Source organism: Pogona vitticeps, chromosome 4 (genome assembly GCF_051106095.1).
Source record: "Pogona vitticeps strain Pit_001003342236 chromosome 4, PviZW2.1, whole genome shotgun sequence".
Lineage (NCBI taxonomy): Eukaryota > Metazoa > Chordata > Lepidosauria > Squamata > Agamidae > Pogona > Pogona vitticeps.
The window spans coordinates 152,966,849-152,989,698 of NC_135786.1; the positions used below are offsets into that span (position 1 = coordinate 152,966,849).

The 22,850-nt window shown below is 42.8% G+C and overlaps 1 long non-coding RNA gene across 1 annotated transcript; it reads left to right on the forward strand.

Moving 5' to 3' along the window:
- Positions 1 to 1,578: 1,578 nt before the first annotated feature.
- On the forward strand, positions 1,579 to 9,293 carry LOC144589000 (uncharacterized). The gene is made up of 2 exons (XR_013544818.1): positions 1,579 to 1,845; positions 3,900 to 9,293. It is a non-coding gene; the product is annotated as an uncharacterized LOC144589000 (long non-coding RNA).
- Positions 9,294 to 22,850: the final 13,557 nt, after the last annotated feature.

The following is a 22,850-nucleotide window of genomic DNA, read 5'->3' on the forward strand; positions in this document are numbered from 1 at the left end:
ATTTGTCATTAGTCAGAGTTGACAAATGGGCAAAGTGATGAAAGGCCAAATTTTAATGATTAATTGACGAATATTTGTCAATCTGTCATTAAAACACAATGTCCTGCTGAACAGCTGATCAGTGGGACATTGAGAAGCAGGCCGGCAACAGAATGGAACTGGTTCTGCAGCCAGCCTGCTTGTCAATGTCATGCCGTGAGGATCAGATGATGGTCAGGACATTGACAAGCAGGTTGGCTATAGGAATTGAACCAGGGGTTTTGCTTTTGGGCAGCTGACCTGCTTGTCAATGTCCCACCATCAGCTGATCTGTTAGGTCATTGACAGGAAGGCAAACCTGGTGTTCAGTTATTGCAGCCAGCTTGCTTGTCAATGACTCGAGCATCAGCTGATGGTCATGTCATTGACAAGCAGGCTGGCTGCAGGAAAGCAAAACCTGTTTCTGTTTCCGCAGCCAGCCTGCATGAAGGGATGAATACAAATGAGTAAATATTCGTCCCTTTGTATTCATTGGGGTTTCTGGACCTTATGAATTTGAAGGGGCAAATATCCCACAAATCAACGATATTTCATGAATATTGCAATTTGTCAGATATATGGTCACTCAGCCTTGGCTCAAACAAGAGAGGCAATCAAAACTCAAAACAGCTGCTGTGCATGGATAATGTCATGAAAAAGTATTTGTCTGTTTAGTATTCTGGAAAGCAAGATTGCAGGTCTGATACTACCATTAGACACAAAGAGACAACTACTTTGTGTGCCAGATTTTGAAAGTCTTGAAAATATAGCATTTTATTAAGTTGGCTAATTATTGTCAGGTGCTTTTTTCCCCGCTGAGGAGAAGACACCACACTTATGGGGTTTTCTGCAATACATGCCAAAATAACTTGACTGCTCTTGAATACTATGGAATATGATGGGATGGCACATTCCCTGTTCTGCCCCAGGCACTGCAATCTCTTGGAAGGCTGGCCTAAAGCAAAGTAGTTTAAATGCAGTGTGGCCTAGCTTTGTTGCAATGGTAATGCCTGGGCAAGTGCCAGAATCCTACAGCGGCACTCACCTAGGCCTGTATTTCCAGTTGGAGGATAATCATGGTGGGTTGAATAAGTGGCTCATGACAATTGTAGGATCATTACAGAAATGCTGACAGTCATCCCTTAGACATCTGGTGAACCAGGTGATGGTCCAGCCTGATCCAGAGGAGCACACATGTTGGCTGAGTGGGGGCCATATGCAGCCCAAAAGTCATGCTTTGCCCATCCCTGCTCTACACTGTCCTCTCTTCCTCTATTTTATCTTCACAGCAACCCTGAGAGTGAGGTTCCAGTAAAATGCAGCAACCTCAAGTCACTCAGTGAGCTTTATGGATGAATGGAGACTCAAATTGGGGTCTCCCTGCTCTTCACCAGCTACCCTCACAGCTACATCATCTTGGATCTCACTGAGCCTTGAGGCACAGTTGTTAAACTGCAGTACTGCAGTGAAGACTCTGCTCACAACCTGAGTTCAATCCTGGGCTCAGGTAGCAACTCAAGGCTGACTCAGCTTTTCATCTTTTCAAGGTTGTAAAATAGAAGATTTAGCTCGCTGCTAAGTCTGCAGACTTTGAGCAAGTGAGCGTGGTTTGCCTCCCACCCCAGAAAAGGCAGAGACATCACAGGGACACGTGATGGTTGAGGGGGAGAGAGAAACCTATTTAGGTGACTCACCCAGTGCACGTTGTCCTCTTCTTTCCGGGCATTGCAAGGGAAACAGGTCTTCGCTCCCTTGTTTAGCTCAGCTGCGTCACAAGGGCTCCGGTGTTCCTAAAGGACTGGAGAGCAGCAGCAGCTCTCTCCCAGGGTTTTGTCTTTGTCTCCTTTGTTTACTTTAGATGTTTATCTCCTTTTGTTATGACTCCTTAAACTCATATAGGGCTTTGGGGGGAAGGGAGCCTCAGCCGGTTGAGCCAGCTCTCTTCATCTTTCATTCACTTACTGTATTGTATTGCAGGGTCAGCCCCCTCTCCCCTTTTGCTGTTTTTTTTTTTAATTATTATTTTATTTTATTTTATTAAAGTGCCTGGACTGAAGGGGAAGCGGGTGTAGTTGGCCTTGCCTGGCCGTGCACGCGCGCGCGTGCTGCCGCCGCTGCAAACTCTGATTAACAGAGCAGAGTTTGCTTTCAAGAAGAGACTATCAGGGGTGGGAGAGTGATGCATTTAGCAGATTTTGGCTGGTCCTGAGCCCTCCCCCCCCTCTCCTGGCTGGGATAACTTTTGCCGGGAAAAGAACTAGGTGCGTCAGCAAGGCCTTGGTAGTAAAGGGAAACCAGGCCAGCTTCTCTCCTCATCCCCCACCTTCCCTCCCCTTCACAGCTAGCACCACATTCTGCATTGGTGGTGGGCTTGAAAAGGGAGGGGAGATATAGGTAGGGCCCATTTTGTATGGGGCCTAGACAAAGTTATGTAAAAAATATTAATAATAAAAATACAAACTAAAATCAAAGGGATATTGTATGCATATGTATATATACATATGCATATGTGTTTATAGATATGTACATATATGTAAAATAAGCAACGAAATAAGGATTAAGTAAAATGAATCTATTGGAATATAATAAGATAAATATAATAAATTATAGTTGAACCAAAATAAATAATATTTAATAATAGGTAATAAAATTGATAACTCATCAGTATTATATACACCAATTGATTCAACATTATCCAGGAATCAATATTTTACAGTAGGAATCAATATTTTACACTACACATTAAGTTTAAACACTGAATTAATTAACTTATCTGATCAATCAAATTTTATTATATAGTAAGTTAATCAGATGTTCAAATTAATTAACTGGCAATTAATTTGGAATTGTTTATTATAAGTGGGAGAATTAAACCAGTATGGTTTGTCTTAATAATGTACAATTGTGTTGTTTATTCGGGGTGGTAGCTTCGGGAAGTGAAGACTTTTACCACCAGGAGTTTTTTATGTCCTATTATTAAGTTGTAGGGTTGCTTTAGTCATGTTCCCTTTGTGACAACACTGTTATATTGTGTTGTAGAGTTAGGGCACTTCAGCCCAATCCATAAAAGAATAAGCCCCACATATTGTAGAAGTTAGCAGACTGGTCTAGGCTACATTAAGTGAGTGTGATTCTTTAAAAAGACAGCTTTTACTATAGGAGTTCAAGCATTTTATATGAAATGGTTAAACTCCATGTAATCACAAAACACATAGTACAAATTATGTAACCCACTTAGTTGGAACTAAAAGTACAGAGTGTTACAGCTGATCATTCACAGTAAAATTATATATACATACATACATACATACATACATACATACATATATATATATATATATATATATATATATATATATATATATATATATATATATATATATATATATATATATATATATATATATATATATATATATATATATATATATATATATATATATATATATATATATATATATATATATATATATATATATATATATATATATATATATATATATATATATATATATATATATATATATATATATTTTAAAAGAAAGAAATTAAGTTGTGGGAAAGGTGAAGCTGAGATAATTGTTTGGGTACAATATAATATCACTGTTTAAGCTATGACAGCAAAAGTCAGAACAGCCCATGCAGGTGTTAGACCCTGAAAGGAGAGAATGTTAAAAATAAATACTGCCAAATGTTTCTGTTTTTCCTTTATTATGTAGGCCATACAAATGCTGCACATAGGGTTAAAAGTTTTACAATCTAATACACTATGTTAGGAGGGCTGTGCTCTTTCAAAGGACAACAAAAATAGTCATCATACCAGACAATTTTACATAACTAGCAGCATAATGTCTAATATCCCCCTTTTGTTTTTCTACCAGTTCACTCAAGACATAGTTTAGGTGGTTCCAGCCTTGAAACATTCTCTGGATTAACATTTCCTTCTCCATCACGGGAAAGAAGCTTTTCTACTAAGTCTACACAGTTCAGAGGACAGAAGTTGCCAGGTCGCCGGTTTGCGCTAGGTCAAGGAACAGGGAGAAAGGGGCTGCATCATCTTTCAAGGCCATGGACCCATCTACAGTTGGACAAGAGGGGCAGGGCGCCCCATTGGAGCCTTGTGTGGCTTCCACTTCAGATGGTGAGTGTATCATTGCCCCACAAGTACAATCAGCTCTGCCTGCTCGGCCCTGGCTGGTGGAGCGATTGGTACATCATACACGAACAAACCACAAACGACAGGATGAGGGGTTCCCTAACACAGTCTGGCCATACAGAGGTCCTCAGTGGGGAGTCTGGGGCATGCCATGGGGAGTAATAACTTCCCCGCCTCAGCCTGTTAGTTATGATAGCGTGGCAGGCTAGCAACCGGCTATAATACTGTGCCGGTGGGATCCTTGCCGCATGCCGATTATTCAACACCTGTAGGAGGGTGATTTATGCTGGTGTCTTGATTAAAATGCAACCATGGAAGGCACCTGCCCTATTTCAATATTTAGATATCATGATCAGGGCTTATTTGGACTTTGAAGGCCAAGCCTGCTTGCGATACGACGGAGCTTTGCGAATGAGGAGTGCTATTCAACCTAACCTTCGTTGGGATGAACTGCATCCTGGTTTGTGGCTTCAACATATGAATCCAGCTAAATCTAACTTAGGCGACAGCTTCAACAGTGGTCATTTGAATTGGAAATCGAGGCAAGTACAACTTGCCCACCCTTCGGCAGGTCAGGTGGTTCAACCCCGTTTGCTGTGTTTCCAACACAACGCCAGAGGTTCTTGCACAAGAAGACCCTGTAAATTTAGGCACGAGTGCCTTGCCTGCAGGGGGCAGCACCCAAACTCAAGTTGCTTCAAAGCAGGTGCTCAGAGGCAGGATAGAGGGGCCGGAGGTCCCAAGAAGCAGAATGGGGGCGGGGATAACCCTGGAAAAGGGGCCCAGCCCAATTAAGGTGGATGTACTGGAGCAATAAGCAGTACCCAATGATAGATGAAGCTAGATATCTCTTAGAGGGTTTTAACTATGGCTTTAGGATACCAGCTGTAGGCAAACACAGAGTATTTTGCGCAAACCTGCGGTCAGTAAAAGGAATGGAGTGTATAGTGTGGAAGAAAATAAGCAAGGAGGTGAAGGAAGGGCGGGTTTTAGGCCCCTTCCCTGACCCCCCCCATTGAGAACCTCGGAGTTTCCCCATTAAAAAGCACAGGGTGAATTTCGTCTTATTCACCACCTGTCTTTTCCAGAAGGGGAGTCAGTTAAAAACGCTATTCCTCCAGAGGTTTGCACAGTTAGGTACAAGTCATTTGACGAAGCAGTTGATATGGTTTAGAAGTGTGGGATTGCATTTTGGATCTTCTCAGTTCACGCACAGGATTTTAATTTGTTGGGATTTCAGTTTGAGGGCTCATATTATGTAGACAGGGCCTTGCCCAGGGGCTGCTCGGTGGTGTGTGCTGCCTTCGGAAAGTTTCAGGAGAGAGATTCAGGAAGGTGCCAGTACATTTTAAATACATTCAAGGGATTAGCTATGAAGCTGGCGTTGCCTTTAGCCGAGGAGACGACCGAGGGGCCAGCCACGGTGCTAACATTCTTAGGTATAGAAATAGATACTGTACAGCAAACATCTAGGTTGCCATTGGAGAAACTGGAAGCTCTGAAGGCGAGAATAGGATCTTTATTAGAAAAGTCTAAGATGACACTTAGGGAGCTGCAAAGGATAGTCGGACATCTTAATTTTGCATGTAGAGTAGTGGCTCCAGGGAGGGCCTTTATCAGGCGCATTAGTGCAGCTATGGCAAGTTTGAAACGTCCGCTATACAGGACTAGGGTTACGAGGAGTGTGAAGGAGGACCTAAAGGTTTGGATGCAATTCCTGACAGGATTTCATGGGATCTTCTTTTTGGAGGTTCAAAAGAAGTGTACAGGTCGAATTTCAAATTCAGTCAGATGCGGCCGGAGCTTACGGCTTTGGCATCTATAATCGAGGAAGGTGGTACGCAGGTTCATGGCCGGAGGAATGGCACAGCGAAGGTATAACAAGAGACCTTACATTTTTAGAATTCTTCCCCATTGTGGGGCCCTCTGGATGTGGGCAGAGGAATGGGCCGATTCTGTCGTCCGTTTCTGGTGTGACAATAAAGCGGTGGTATGCATTATAAATAGTCTCACATCACAGTCAGAGTGGATTATGGGCCTGGTTAGGGCCTTTACATTAACGTCGCTTCAATATAATAATTTAGTACATGCACGGCATATCCCTGGTTTGGATAATAGCATTGTCGATACTTTGTCACATCAGCAGATGGACCGTTTCAGGCAGTTGGCGCCAGAGGCCAGGGAGTTACCAAAGATTCTGCTCCCGGAGGTCTGGCAAATTTGCGTCATGACGCATCCGAAGCAATTAGGTTTGGCTTTGGCGGCAAGGACAAGAAAGGGATACTCAGCCATGAGTAAAGAGTTCTTAGAGATTAGAAGTGGTGGAATTGGAGCAGGTGTGGCCTCTGCCTGTGGTACACCTGCAGCAGTTTATGGTTTATCTACATAGGAAGGGGATAGCTCCAGGCACTATCCAGGGTAAATTGTTGGCTCTGGCATTTCACTCTAAAGTCAATGGCTTTAGGGATTTCTTGAGGGACTATAGGGTTAAGAAAATGTTGGAGAGTTGGTCCAAGGAGAGAGGGAGAGTGCAGGACTCCAGGGCACCCATTTCTCTCCCTTTATTAGAATGATTAGGCGAGCAATGGGTGATCTTGTGCAAGAGTGAATACGAAAGAGCACTATTTAAGGCTGCCTCGTTAATAGCATTTTGGGGCCCTTTGGATTAGTGAATTAGCTGGTGGTAATGAGGACAAATCAAAGTTGGCCTTACAATGGAGGGACGTCAGAGTCCTGGACAGTAGGCTGGAATTGTTTATCAGACGTTCTAATACGGACCAGACGGGCAAAGGGAAGTGCCGGGTATTGGGGCAATGCGGTATAGAGGATATACGACCTGTAAGGGCAGCAAAGGTATATACAGATCACCAAGGACAGGAGGAAGGATATTTCTTTCAACACGCCGATAAGTCTCCACTAACAAAGTACCAATTTTGGAAGCTGACAGATCTAGCCTTAGGTAAAGTAGGGGTGCAGGGAATAAGGCTTGGCACACATTCTTTTAGAATCGGGGAGGCATCCTCTGCAGCGGCCCTGGGTTACAGCCCTGAAGAAATTAGGTCGATGGTCAGCTGTGAGTTATAAGAAATATATTAGGAATTTACCTAACGTGTAGGTAGGGCATGACTTGTGTCTTACAGGTCCTGGGAAGCCAGGAAGGCAAAAGGACGTTTTGATCATCAGTCATAGTTATATTTATTGGGCAGAGCATTTTGCTGCCATCTCCCCAAGGGGGAGTGATTTGGGGCTCGGAGCCTGGGCACATATTACGTGGAAAGGGCTCCGTGGGATGCAGTGGATACAGTTCAACCGGATGACAGTGTTTGGTCAATCCCTGCCGGACGTGCTGGTACTGCATCGAGGTGGCAATGATTTGCCCAGGTTTGCTGGTAAGGCCTTGATACTGAACATTCTCCACGATCTGAAGCGGCTGAAAGGCAAGTATCCTTTTCTGAGGATCTTATGGTCCAATATCACTCCTCGGTTAGCCTGGAGAGGCTCAGGGAGGACTGATGCGGTAAATAAGGCCCGGCGGGGCATTAATAAAGAAGTTTGTAGAGGCGTCTGCGGCGGTGGCCTCGGATCGGTGATAAGCCATCATTGGATCCAAGTTTCAAAACCTGAATTATTTCGACGCGATGGTGTCCATCTGAGGATCTTATGGTCCAATATCACTCCTCGGTTAGCCTGGAGAGGCTCAGGGAGGACTGATGAGGTAAATAAGGCCCAGCGGGGCATTAATAAAGAAGTTTGTAGAGGCGTCTGCGGCGGCGGCCTCGGATCGGTGATAAGCCATCATTGGATCCAAGTTTCAAAACCTGAATTAATTCGAAGCAATGGTGTGCACCTGTCAGAGGCAGGTCTGGAAATATTTCTGGATGATATCAAAGGGGGCCTGCTTATTGAGCTCAAGGGGCTCAGTGGCGGGCATGCGACATAGCTGGGCTAGCTCGCATGCTGTGGCGGGTAGTGCGGAAATAACCGGTATTTCGGTGTGTCCCAATTTGTAAAATCAGGTAAGCCAACAGCGCATCTGACCTTCCGGTGATGCGAATCGTGCGATTACAGTACCTGTGGGGGGAGGATGCGCTGGGCCACTTCCGGACCAACAGTCATCAGTCAAAGATGTCTTGAGGTCTGGGGGTGTTTATTAGCGGCTAGCCAGGATCCTGTGGTCTCGGGACTGCCGGAGCTTGGGGGCCGGGGACTCGCCCATTTATTGATCAGGGGGTATGGGAATACCCCCAGTTAATCGGCTTTCCGCACTACAGCAGGCCCCCATATTCTTTTACTGGCCGAAAGGCAATTTTCCTGAATTCATTATTTAAATAAAGTGTGGCCCGCATTTAATCCAATCTACTGTCTCATGTCTTTATTCTGGGGTTGGGGTGGCAAGATTTAGCTCGCTGCTAAGTCTGCAGACTTTGAGCAAGTGAGCGTGGTTTGCCTCCCACCCCAGAAAAGGCAGAGACATCACAGGGACACGTGATGGTTGAGGGGGAGAGAGAAACCTATTTAGGTGACTCACCCAGTGCACGTTGTCCTCTTCTTTCCGGGCACCCACCCGCCCTCCCTAAATCTAGTGTGAGTTTTTCTGGTCGCCATCTGGGGCCGGATAGGAATTTTTGACCTCCATCCTGATTGGCCTTGGATGGGGGGATTTTTCGCCTATCCCACACTGGATGAGGGTTGTTGGCTTTTGGTGGAAACTATTTTGGTCGCACTGGTGGGTAGTGCGGAAATAACCGGTATTTCGGTGTGTCCCAATTTGTAAAATCAGGTAAGCCAACAGCGCATCTGACCTTCCGGTGCTGCGAATCGTGCGATTACAGTACCTGTGGGGGGAGGATGCGCTGGGCCACTTCCGGACCAACAGTCATCAGTCAAAGATGTCTTGAGGTCTGGGGGTGTTTATTAGCGGCTAGCCAGGATCCTGTGGTCTCGGGACCGCCGGAGCTTGGGGGCCGGGGACTCGCCCATTTATTGATCAGGGGGTATGGGTATACCCCCAGTTAATCGGCTTTCCACACTACAGCAGGCCCCCATATTCTTTTACTGGCCGAAAGGCAATTTTCCTGAATTCATTATTTAAATAAAGTGTGGCCCGCATTTAATCCAATCTACTGTCTCATGTCTTTATTCTGGGGTTGGGGTGGCAATGTGAGCTTACTAGGGGTGGGGGGAATGTATAGCCTGCATAATTAAATTGCACACTGCCCAGAAAGTACTTTAAGCACTATGGGGTGGCATATAAGCAGCACACATTTTACCATCATACTCAGTGGACTGAGGGTACATAGAGGGAGAGGAATGGATACTGTCTGTGCTGGAGCATTCCTTTTATAATGTATTTTTAAATGGAGATTAACAGGCAGGAAACCATTTGAATAGTGGGTGTTTCAATCCAACCCCACCTTTCTGATCACAATCCTCATTATGGTTCTTAATGGGCTTTCTGGGAATGTTTTATAAGCAGGCCGTTGGACACGCATCTGTTATATTGTTTCTGAGCCTTCAACAACCCCCACTTTTGCCCTTTGTCTGCTCTTTTTAAAACAGATGCCTTATTGAGCCTTTGCTCTATTTCGTTATAATACCTACTGTGAAAATAGGCTTGGTGGGGTGCCAATAAGAGTTCATGCCAAAGTCCTAATTCTTCTACATGGAGGCCTATCTAACAGTTTTAGGACTTAATTAAGTGCCTTGTGATAATGCATTGGTACCGTAATGCCAGGAATGAATGTGCTGTCCACGAGACAGTCCGGAGAGCATGAGATGGATTTTCAGGAGAAAAATGTCTTACTTTGAGATTTACTGTTGCCTTCTTGCAAGATCTCTGTGTCCAAGAAGCTGGTTCATTCATTTCCCAATGTTTCCCACCATTTAATTACTTAGCAGCTCTCTATGACTTGCAGCTGAATCTGTGAATTGCTTCTGTGGGCAGTCATTGTGTCTGAAGAGTTATGAAAATTAATTCTTTAGTATCTACTCTGCTATAGTTCATTCACATGTACATGTTATCACTTGATGCTCCAGTCAACATATTGCTAGTATAGGGGAGGATGTCCTTAAGGGAAATGAGTGGTGGATTTAGCCAATAGATAACTTGATATGCTTAATACCTGCCCTCCCCCCAAAATGTTTACCCATCCACTTTGCACCAAAAACTATTGATGTGCATGTGTGAACCACCTCAATGGAAGCCAGACTTCTGTTCTTGTGGCTGTGTGAACCTGCTAAGTGAGATGTAAAGATGGGTGCACATAGCCTTAATAATTGTTTGGAAACCCATTTGTCTTAGATTAGTTTAATTAAAGACATGAAAGTCACTAAATGCGTGAGCATACCTGTTAAATATCTTCAAGGGATGGGTAGAATTGGGTGTCTTATTTCATGTCCCTTCTTACCATGATCATATAGTACCTTTTAACGCTCCAGAAGTAGACATCTCTACAATTCCTCCTGCTCCTTCCCTGTGTGGCCATGCCCTTTGCACTAACTGCTTTGGTAAGCAAGTCTTCAGAAGTGAGGGTCAGGAGAACAAGGGTTCAAAGAGTCAAGATCTCAGGACACTGATTAGTGGGAATTATGAAGCCATAATTCATGCCATAAATGGGCTTCACTGTTTCTTCTGGGTTTGCTCCTCACAGTAGTTAAGAGAGGGAGCACATTTTATTTCATTTATTTATTATATTTGTTTATTTATTCGATTTATATCCCACCCATCTGGTATATTCTACCACTGCCACCAATACATTCTTCTGGGAGATCCCTGTCATGAAGCAAGGTATTTCACAAAACTGAGGATCTCACTTGATAAGACACTAATTCTGGCTCTAGATGCAGTGCTCCATAAGTGATGAAAAATGTATAATTGTGAAAGTTCATCAAAGATAGAAATATTATTATCACTGGAATGATCACTGGGAACTAAACAAAAAGGTTCTTCTAAATGGCCAAGTGTGAAGTCACACATATGAAAGGAGATCAAGTTTATGAGGAGAAAATATTGAGCCTGTCCAAGCTGGTTGTTGTGGGCATGAGTGGATCCATCTACAAAGGGTCAGGGGAGGGGGGGAGCAATGATGTTAATGAAATTAATTTGATGTGCTCCTCCTGTCCAAACAGCAAGCAAGCCCTTCTAGTCTGAACAACTGTCAAAGTAGAAACAGAAGATGAGGAGGAAAGAAAAGAGAAGGTGGAAAGAGGGGAATTGGGAAGAAAAGGGGTCTAGGACAGAAAGAAGCAAGATGGGAAGAGCAAAAAGGACACTGTTCAGATGGGAAAGGAAATGGAATTTGACAGGAACAAAGAGGATGGAAGAACAGCCAGGAGAAGGCAAAGAATATAGAAAGAGCAGGTAAAACTACCAAGAGAAAAGGAAGATGGATGAATGAGAGGGGGAAATAAAAAAGATAGGAGGAATTGGGGAAGAAAGGAGGGAAGAGAAAATGGTGGAAGAAAAATGGGGAGGGGAGCAGGAAGGCACAATGTGGGGAGCGAAACCATGGGACACTCAGGAGATGGGCAGAAGAGACAATCCCTTCCCACTGCTGCCGAGGTTACTAGCACTCGCTAAATCTCTCATTCACCCACTTGCAGTATGTTGTCCACAGTGCCTGCCTCCAGCAGGCAGATGCACCTGAGGAAAGGGGGGGGTCTTGATGATGGTAGCACTGGTTGCATCCATGATGGTAGAGGCTGCCTGAGACTGCTATCTCCCAGCCAAGAGCATGCTAAAAAGAATTCATGCCCTACTGTTTGACCAGAAAGGTGCTACACAGCTCTTAAAGGGGAAGGATGGCTTTGTATAAGTAGGAACACAAGTTTATGCAGTCTTTTTTTTTCCAATCCAAACCATGCCCTCAGCGATCCATAAATTATATGTATATGCCAGTTTGGACAGTCCCATTGTTAGATGGGGAAAGGCACATTTATCTAAATTTATATTTCAGCCATCAGTCTGCTTTTCTGTGACTATCAGCTGATCATAATAAATTGTGTGTTATGCTATGCACCACTTAACTATTTTTGGATCCTATATGGTTATGTAGTTACAAGGATCATAATTTTGAATGCCCATAATTCAAATGTACCACTACACCACTGGAGAAGACTGGGGAAGCTAAGAACACAGAAGGAATAGAGATGAGCTGTCCTGGCTAGTTTTTCTCCCAGGTCAACTGGACATTTTAAGGACAACATCTGGTGTGTCCCAATGGCAGCCATATTGAATTTCCCAATCCCATATTAAGATTTAATGAGACCCACCCAGCTTTCAAATTTCTTCTCAAGTAACAGTTGATTTATATTAAACTGTGTTTTCTAATGAGTACTCAGGTTAACAGTTGGTTAAAAATGAGGAAAAATGCTGGAGGTATGCTGTGAAGATGGATGAGAATACAACACACAGGAGGGAAGGCCTGCTGAGCAATTTTAAGTGTTTTTTTTTTCATAGTCATTAATAAATGTGAAGAATTTTAAAAAGGGAATTATGCTTCCCAAAGTCCTGAGGGATTTTGCTGCCAACTGTCTGAAAAGTATTGGCTTTTCTTTTTTAGATAAGCCAATTAAAACGGGACCAATGTGGGGTAGACTTTGGCCTCATATTGAGAATACTAAACTGGAAGGTTTAAGAGATGGTTTCTGCATAAAAATATAATGTTTTCTAAGTTTCTGAGGGATGGTACCTGGAAGAGTTGAGGTGCCAATAAAATCATTTGCACTAATGGAGCAATTTCAGTATATTAAAGAAAAGCCATGCCCTTTTAATGTACACAATTCTCAATATAGGTACTATGGGATGACTCAGAAAAGTTATGGCAGCATTTCATAGAACAATAAAAGAAAACAGAGAATTAAGCCAACATAAAAATAAGGCCAAATATTCAATAGAAAGCTGTAGTCCATTACATCAGAAAGACCAAGTGGTGCAAATCTTTCAAAACTGTTTTTAAAAGTTGTTGTTAGGTACCATCAAGTTGTGACTGACTTATGGCAACTCTGACAAGGCCATCAAGGTATGTGAAATGTTCAACGAGTAGTTTACCACTGCCAACACATGCACTCACTTTGTTTCCATAGTAAAGCAGCAATTTGAACCCGAGTCTCCTGAGTTCTAGTCCATGCATTCTCTGTGGGAGTTGTTACAGTTGCAAATTCTTTTAGATGTATTTTGCTTTCATTGTTGTTTAGTCATTAAGTCATGTCCGATGCTTCGTGACCCCATGGACCAGAGCACACCAGACCCTCCTGTCTTCCACTGCCTCCCGGAATTGGGTCAAATTCATGTTGGTCACTTCGATGACACTGTCCAGCCATCTCGTCCTCTGTCGTCCCCTTATCCTTTTGCCTTCATATTTTCCCAACATCAGGGTCTTTTTCAGGAAGTCTTCTCTTCTCATGAGATGGTCAAAGTATTGAAGCCTCAGCTTCAGGATCTGTCCTTCCAGTGAGCACTCATGGTTGATTTCCTATATATTGATTTCCTGTATTTTGCTACTTAGCTGAATGTATAAGATTGAATGGGAATCTGTTAATTACTTTGTGATGACCTCTAAAGGACATTCAATACATTGTGGTCACCACCTACTTTCCTTGGCAGGCCTGGGCCACAGAGAAAGATCAACCATCCCGCTGCATGCATGCTCCCCCATACACACGCCCACAGATGCATCCACACCTCACTGATGCATGACCCGCCCACCCATGCCAATGTATGCATGGCCCCCCACATGCACACATGGACACCCCACCCACAGATGCACAGATACCCTGCCCATGCACGGATGGCCCACCCACCCACGCACACACCCCTGCACACTAAACTGTCCACAGTGAGAAAAAGGTTGGGGACCACTGCATTACATCACACTTGCTCTTGCTTTAAAAGTTTGCAAAGGAAAATTTATTAGGAGGATTAGCTTCAGCAATGTACTTCATAGAGAAAGGTAACAAAACAGTCTGATAAACCAAGTAGCTTGCAGTCTGATCGAGGAGGGGATAATAAAATGAAGGGTACAGGAAACTCACACAAGGGTTTATTTATTTTATTTATTTATTTGTTCGATTTATATCCCGCCCATCTGGTATATTCTACCACTCTGGGCGGCTTACAGAATATCAAAACAATTAAAAAACGTAAAAACGTTAGCATACAACAATAACAAATAGTGCAGGAATAAATAAATATTAAATAGCAAAGCAAAAGAAATGAGTAGTTGACAGGAGGGAAGGCCTGGATGTACATCCATGTTTCCAGCTGGCATATGAAAGTACCCAGCATAGGGGCCTTGCGAATCTCCAGAGGAAGGTTGTTCCAAAGGCGAGGAGCCACCGCCGAGAAGGCCCGGCTTCGAGTCTTTTCCCTCCAGGCCTCCCTCGGCGGCAGGCTCCTCAGCCTCACCTCCTGACTCGTGCGGGTGGTCCAAGTAGATCTTGGTGGGAGCAGGCACTAGGGTTGAAGGAAAGGTGATTATTTTGCAAACACTCAAAAAACTGACTTGGTTGACATTTACACATTTGTCCAAAGTCAGTGAACTTTTTAAAATAATAATTATTAGCAATAACATGGATCTCATTACATTCTATAGACATGCTCCAAACATATCTATAGGAAAACAGGAAGATGCATTTCACTTGGTGAAATAATTTGCTCAGGTTGTCTAATTCAGTACTAGCAGCTTTGAAAGACAACAATGGCTCCCCAAGGTTTCAAATGGGGTGTTAGCCCAACCAGGAGAACCTTGATCTTCTCTGGTGGACTCCTAGCCATGACTAACTACTCCAAGCTAGGCAAGATTGGTATGCTCAGGACAGTATTGTCTATAAAGCATCTGTGTCTCTATGCTGATACCTAGTACAGTATAGTGGAAGTAGTGATGGTTTAGGATTCAGGAACCCTGTGTTCAAATCCCTGTTCAGCCATGGAAATTCATGGGGGGCAAAACACAGAACTGGAACTGGTAAAAAAAACATAACTCCTTAATATCTCATTGACTTTGAAAGCTTTATTAAGATCACTATAAGTCAGTTTCAACTTGACAGCACATCACAGAGAGAGAGACTTCATTGCATTCAATAAGTTGACCAGAACTGACATGGTCTCTGTGCTGTGAAGCAGTAAACTTGGCCCCTTCCCATCCTCCATGGAGGGAATGTCTAGTGTGAACTGGGCACCCTCCAAGGTGCCCAGTTCACACTAACTGTAATATTATTACACTAATTGTAATAAGGCCTAGTTTGTGTAATACCACACCCTCAGACAATGGAATGGCAGCTGCTGAGGCAGGGAGGACTACAGTGGTGCCTTGCTTGACGAGTATAATCCATTCCAGCAAAATCGCTGTAGAACGAAATCGTCAAGCGAAAGTAAAAAACCCATTGAAATGCATTGAAAACCGGTTCAATGCATTCCAATGGGCGAAATACCTCAGCATCCAGCGAAGATCCTCCATAGGGCAACCATTTTCCGGTGCCTATACAGCGAAAAAGCCTTCCTATACACAGTGGGGAGCCATTTGGAAACAGCGGGCAGCCATTTTGAAGCCCGACAATCAGCTGTTCTGATCGTCGTAAAGCGAAAAATTGGTTCCCGAAGCAGGGAACTGATCATTGTCAAGGGATTTTCTCCTATTAAAACATTGTTTTGCGATCGCTATAGCTACAGTATTGCAAAATATCATTGTTAAGCAATTTCCTCATATAACGAGGTAATCGTCAAGAGGGACACCACTGTATTTTGTGGGGCAGGTAGCTTCTAACTCGATAATCACTTGTGTCTCTTAAAAGAGAATTCCCTGCACCTTTTGATCTCTATGAAGCTTGGATTTCATCTGCCTTGTGAATAATCCTATTACCCACTCCAACCTCCTCTCAAATTTGTGTGACTGCATGTATTGCATTCCGTATGAAATATAGAAGCATTAGAAATTTGATGCTCTTTCGAAATCACTAGATTCTGATACCCTTCACCTCAGCCAGCATGGCTAAGGATCAGGAAAACTGGGAATTGTGGTCCATACAATCCCCACTCCAACATCTGATGCTATCCACAATATTATATGCAATATGGATGTCGGGGAGAGCTTTTTCCTCTGTCATACAAGGACAGCCTGCACGCCAGAAAATTTACAACCTGGAACTTGACTGTCATCTTATTCCCCATTGACTTGCATAGAATCATTGTTCTGTGCACTGAATGCCCTATGTAATTTCATTTTAATGCATAGATTCTTTAATAAACTCTGCATCCATTGGTCCCCAGATATTTTTTTTAAATGTGTCTTTGGAGCGTTTGCATATAATCTTTCTCTTTCTCTCTTTCTTTCCTTTTTTTCCTCCTCCTTTTTCTTTTTTTAAGCACAATTTCACCCGGAGTAATGGAGCGGTGGAAATTAAATGAGTGTGCATGTAAGCCAATGAACTCGAGGTACTACTCATCTTGCAACTCTGCCTAATCTAAATAACCTTTTTTATGCTTTGCTGGAATGGCATTTTCAAAAGGCTATCTAGGAGTAAATGAGCATATATGTCAGTTTGGATTTGCTAGACAAATCAAATCTGTCCGACAAAGTACATCGATTCATTACTATTTACTGCGCACTTCAGATTGAAGGACAATTTTTGTGATTGGGCCATTAACGGTGACTGTCATTTTAGTAACATTCTCCAAATTTCCTTTCTTGCTACTTCCTTTCATGCGTCTAGCAGACTCTCTCTAAAGCATGTGCAACAGTTCTTTAACTCAGACTGGAAGGCAGGTTTATAAGGCAAGCTATTTGCTTTTTTGCTTTGTTTTAATTTAAGCAAACTTTAGAATCCTGTGCACTAATAAAGACAACATAAGGTTTAAGGTCCCCAAAACTCAGCTTGTTTTTGTTTCTTTGTTTTTTAACCTCAGACAATTTTTTACAGTTTGGGAACCACAGTTCTGCAGGATCAGATGTTCTTAACCTTGATCTCTCCAAATGTTTTTGGGTTCAAGCTCTGTTCCTCCCCATCCAATAGCTGTACTGGCTGCAGTTGTGTAAGCCAAAATCAGAAATATTTGGAGGGAACTTGCTTGGGAATGCTAATTTGAGAACAACATTCCCTTTCCCACACTTGTTCCCCCCCCCAAAAAAAGACTCAGTTTTCCCTATGTTATAGCAAAGTGCAGTAAAAAAAGGTAAAGGTTCCCCTTGACAATTTTTGTCCAGTCATGTTCGACTCTAGGGGGAGGTGCTCACCCCCGTTTCCAAGCCATAGAGCCAGCGTTTTGTCCGAAGACAATCTTCCGTGGTCATATGGCCAGTGCGATGTAAACACAGAACGCTGTTACCTTCCCACCGAGGTGGTCCCTATTGATCTACTTGCATTTGTATGCTTTCGAGCCGCTAGGTTGGCGGGAGCTGGAACAAACGACGGGCGCTCACTCCGTCGCGTGGATTCGATCTTACGACTGCTTGGTCTTCTGACCCTGCAGCACAGGCTTCTGCAGTTTAGCCTGCAGCGCCACCACGTCCCACGCAAAGTGCAGTATGTCCATTTTTTCTTTAAGGTACTCAACGTGGGAACTGAACACATCTTCTACCATGTATGCAGAAGGCTCTATATTTGATGTTCACATCTCCAGTTGAATGGCTGAGAGACTAAAGGATAGAAAAGACCGCTGTCTGAGACCATGGTGAGCTACTACCAGACAAAACAATACAATTATATAGTTCAGCACAGTAAAAATTAACAACCATATAGAACAACAACTTTTATGGCTCTGAAGGCCTGCATGGGAAGCTTGTGGAGGGCAACCTGGGCTGTGTGCACGCACACACGCACACAAATTCAGAGCTACAGAAGTTACTCTTCAAAATAAATTCATAACTCACAGTGCCAAAGTGCCCCAAGGTAATTAGTTAAATCATTGTTACATGTTTTAATAAAGTAACAAACTACTGCCTATTCAGTCTAAAGTAACAAAAAGTGTTTTAGATCCTTTTGGAATGGTTTGAACTTTAAAACAAAAATGTTATGAGGCATGGGCCTTTGATACAAAATGCACTTGGACCATGAAGTCTTACATCCTTATAACTATAAAAGTTGTTAAGATCAATTACAGTTGCACTGTGAAAGGAATGACTCCATTGATCGTTACATTTCAATCATACTGTCACTGGGCTATGCCTCAGTTATTTCAAAAGGAGAGTTTGCCAAGGTCATTCCCATGTGCCAGGAAAGAAGGTACTCAAAGAAAGTCATGCTTGCAAGTCTTCTTTCCATGAGAATTTGCAGGCCCCTGTGAGAAAGACAAGCTTTCTGGAGGCCAATTCCACTTGGAAACAAGGTGTGAAGTTCTGCCATGACTGACACTCTATGCAGGTATGCTGGGCTGTACTTTGCTGGTCTTTCAGAAGACTTGAGATCTTATATTGAGGACCTTCTATTGGATGGTGAGGGCATCTGTAATGAAAAACTGAATGACATTATGAACAGTTTACACAAGAAAATGAACAAGGCTAGGAAGCATGGGTTTTTACCCTCATTATCGGCAACATAAATTTTGCCCTACTGTCAGCGCTTTTATCCTTACCAGTTCTCCAAGTCACCCTCTGAAAGACAAAGACTGTCTACCATCTCCTCAACTCTATACTTCTGACACTCCAGTCAGAAGGTTTTGCTTGGCAATCTCATCAAAGAGGCAGAAGAAGATGCCAAAACCACACTCTTCGGCCTCCCGAGATCCACCTTCCTCTACTTACACCCTCTGCTACAAACACTATACTCCTAGTGCCACATTTTGCCACCTGGCATACTGTCACCAGTGACAGTTGGGTTTGGTCCATCATGTGGCACAGTGGAATTCCACTGATGTGGAATGGGGGGGGGGCAGAATTGACATCACAGAGTGCCCAAATTCTGTAGAGAGACCAACCTCTCTGAAAACCTGGCTTCCTAAAGTAGTATCAGTATGGCATCAGACAAGACCACTTCTGTCTCACTAACCCTTTCTCCCCTTGTTTCTTCTGTATATAGGAACCTATATTTGTGGGTTCTTTTACAAAATTAATTGCCTGTCAAGACATTTTTATCTGAAATTGCATAACAGCAGGACAGTGAACTACTTACAGGGGAAAACTAATAGCAGTGTGACAAAATCAATGTCATTTAACAGGTAGTTGTTTCACTACATTTTAAAAGTAAAAAAATCACCACAGTGATATTTTCCTCTTATTAAGTGCCCTTGAAATAAACTAGATTCTGCACAGCTCTGACTCTTTCTTGCACCCATCCACTTTTTGGTGGAATGACTCTATCCATAGCATTTGCTTTCTGCGTTAAACACTGAGATCATTGGTACTATTCAGACATCACTATGGATGAAAACATCATGTCAGATGGTGCTGTTATAACTAGGAAATTGCTTCAGCACAAATAGATACTCAGTTTGTAAAGAGGTGCCACATGATGCCAGAGCATGATCTGGTCACTTCCTGAGTCATGTGGACTTCCTTGGGAGACTCTCACCCAATTTCAGTCCAGTCTAGCTAATAAATCATTGGTTGTGTCTTTTGAATGGGCATGTAAATCTTTGCTATCTACTTATTTGCAATTTAGTAGAGAATTGTAGAGCACCACAAAATATCTCTCCCTCTTGTAGGCCAATCCATCTTTTATAACAATCAGCAAGTCATTCTGGACACGCCATGCATTTCTCAAAGGGAAAAAAACAATGGTTTTCCATGGAGACGGTCAGCACAAATCATGGGGACTTCAATGAAAAAAAAAGAGTGCTTCTCATCTCACCTGATGGTTCAAGAGCTTGTGGGGATTAAAATGCTTTGTTGAAGTATCCCATCGAATTGAGACCACCTAAATCAACAAGCATGAAAACTGTACAGCAAAAATAAAAATGAAAGAATTGTGGCACCTTAAAGACTAACAGATTATTTACGGAGCATAGCATGTGTCTGAGGGAATGGATTGTAATCCATGAAAGCATACACTGAAATAAATCTGTTAGTCTTTAAGGTGCTATAACTCATTCATTTTTTATTTCTGTTATACCTGCTGAAAGAGACTATTACACCGATGTCTTTGACAGATGCTGCAATGAAAGAATGAAGAATCTAGTGAGCAATTGTTGCATTCCTAATTTGGAAATATAGTTCCTTTTATCTTTAAGGCCTTTGATGTTTCTGATCCTTTGTGTCTTCAAGGAAGCTAACAGACAGACTTGCAAATGTAAATGATGATCCTTCCCCTGCCAATATTGCTAAAATTCTTTTTTTAAAACCTCTCCCCTTGATATTAGCCAATATTAGCATTGATTAATATCAGTGTGAGAACAAAGAGAGGAGAGAGACAGAGAGATGAATTCAGGATTGGAATCTGAGCTACACCTTACGTGAATTGGCCACAATCTTGTTAACACATGTAGATGTAATGCTATTGCCCTAAATCTCATCAGCAAATTGCTTCTATATATGAACTTATGGGTGGGGAGGGGAGCATCATCTTGCCATCTGCTCCAGGTAACAAAATGTTTTTGGCTAGACCTGGTAGCAGTTACCTGAGAGGCCAGCAGAGATCCCATAGCAATGGGAAGTTTACTTTCATGTCTCTCTGTGGACCACTCAGATCTCAGCTCTTTCCCAGCTCCTCAGATACACTGATATTTCAGATGTGCACATGTGGATAAGGATGAAAATATGCCCTTATGCTTTGGTAATAACAAATCAAATGTTGTAAATTATGGAGAATGCATTCTGATAGGCTGAGGTTGCTGAAGTAGCAAATATTTTTTATTATTTTGACTGACTGGCCAATTTAACATTGAAACACAATGCTGTCCACACACCCACTAACTACTCTCCCAACAGAGCCTAAACCTCACTGCATAGACACAGTATGGTTTGTTAATTAATGCAGCAGATTATATACAAGACAGACAGGCATCTTTCAGTATGCAGCCATATACCACCATGACAATATCTTCAGCTTTTCGTCTATGCCAATTAGCTGTGGATCCAGGGTTTCTGGTGGTATATGAAAACCGCACTATGTCTGCAAAATGTGTACAGAGCCATGATGTTGGATTATATATCAGTCACTGATCTTCAGCACCTGCCATATCCATTTTACTCTGAGCTCTGTAAGAACTTAAGCTCTGACTCTGCTAAAGGCCCAGGGTTTTCTACACACAAAGCCAGTTCTGACAGACATCACTGAAACCAGAGGAATTACTGCCCTAATTCATGACCTTACATTGGATTTACCCTGAATCTCAGCCTATAACACAGATGAATGAGAAATCCTCACAACGATGTAGAGCTGCCACTGAGCCGTGATACAGTCTACCACAACAATTACTAAATTAATGGAGGAAACCAAAGCATCCCAACAATGAAACAAAACAGTAATTTTGATGAAATATGGTGTAAAAGCATTTTGACAAGTTCAGATGTCTGAGGCAGATACAAAATGGTCACCTTCAGAGAGAATACAGATAAATGAATAACAAGAAAAAAGAGGGGCAACAAGTACTTATCAGTTGAAACCTACCAAATGTTGAGTGAGAGATTTCAAAAGAGCAAAACAAAACCACTTGAGCATAGTGCAAAGTCTTCATTACCCAATTTTTTAAAAAATCTAACAATGTAAATTACTGGTATGCCAACTTTTTGTAGTATTCAATTTCCCAGCTAAAATCTGGCCAAAGGAACAGAATTCTCAAACCAATCAATTATGGTTTATTAGCAAAGCTTCAGATTATCACTAAGAGGGGAACTCAGAGGATTCCATCAATTGAACAGAGGCCCTACAGAATCATGCTAATTGCCTCCAAGCCCAGCATGAGGAAGAAAGACTAGTAAAATGGGATAAATTAAGGACCACAACTTTACTAATTATTTAGCTCACCCAAGCCCTGCAGTAGGGCCCATTATGGTTCAGAAACTATGTTAGACAACGGCTCTTCCTTGGCCACTTTCTTTGCTCTCAATAGTGATTTCCCAGCAGTAAACTGACCCTGACCCTGGCTAGCTTTCTTTATTGGGGTGACTTGACTGAAACCATCTCCATCTTAGGTCTCATGATTTACAGTAGCTGTGACCTGTTTAGCCTCAGAGATGGATTCTCCAGCCCAGTCCCTAAATCCCATGATCCAAGGTGTCAGTCAACTGAAATGAGCCAATGGGTTTTACAATGTGACTTCTTCCTCCCTAAAGCTGCCAAGGCCTGCATCAGCCCTAATACAAGTGTGCCTACTGCTGGATGCTATAGCCAGACCTACCACTAAGTCAACTTCATACTTCTAAGTCTCCACAATTTTGCTGATATGACGTCTGGAGCTGCCCTGACCTTGCAGCTACTGCAATTTAACTGTGGATCATATCCATGAGGACAAAGAGCAGAACCCACCGATCCAACCCAGCAGTCTATCTGCTTAAAATCCCCTCTCATTGAATCCATTACTCTGGGACTGACACAAGGGATGTGTGTGATGATGTGGACAGGATATAACAGGCCACCCTTGCTAGCCCAGATATTAGGGATGGGAGGTGCACTGCCACCACCTCCCACATAGCATGGCCAACGGCCATTTATGCCCAGGAAAGTGTAGCAAAAAATGGGTATGGCTTCCTGCCTCATGGCTAGATCTATACTCTTTGGAATTTGGATCCCTTCCAAATAGATAACA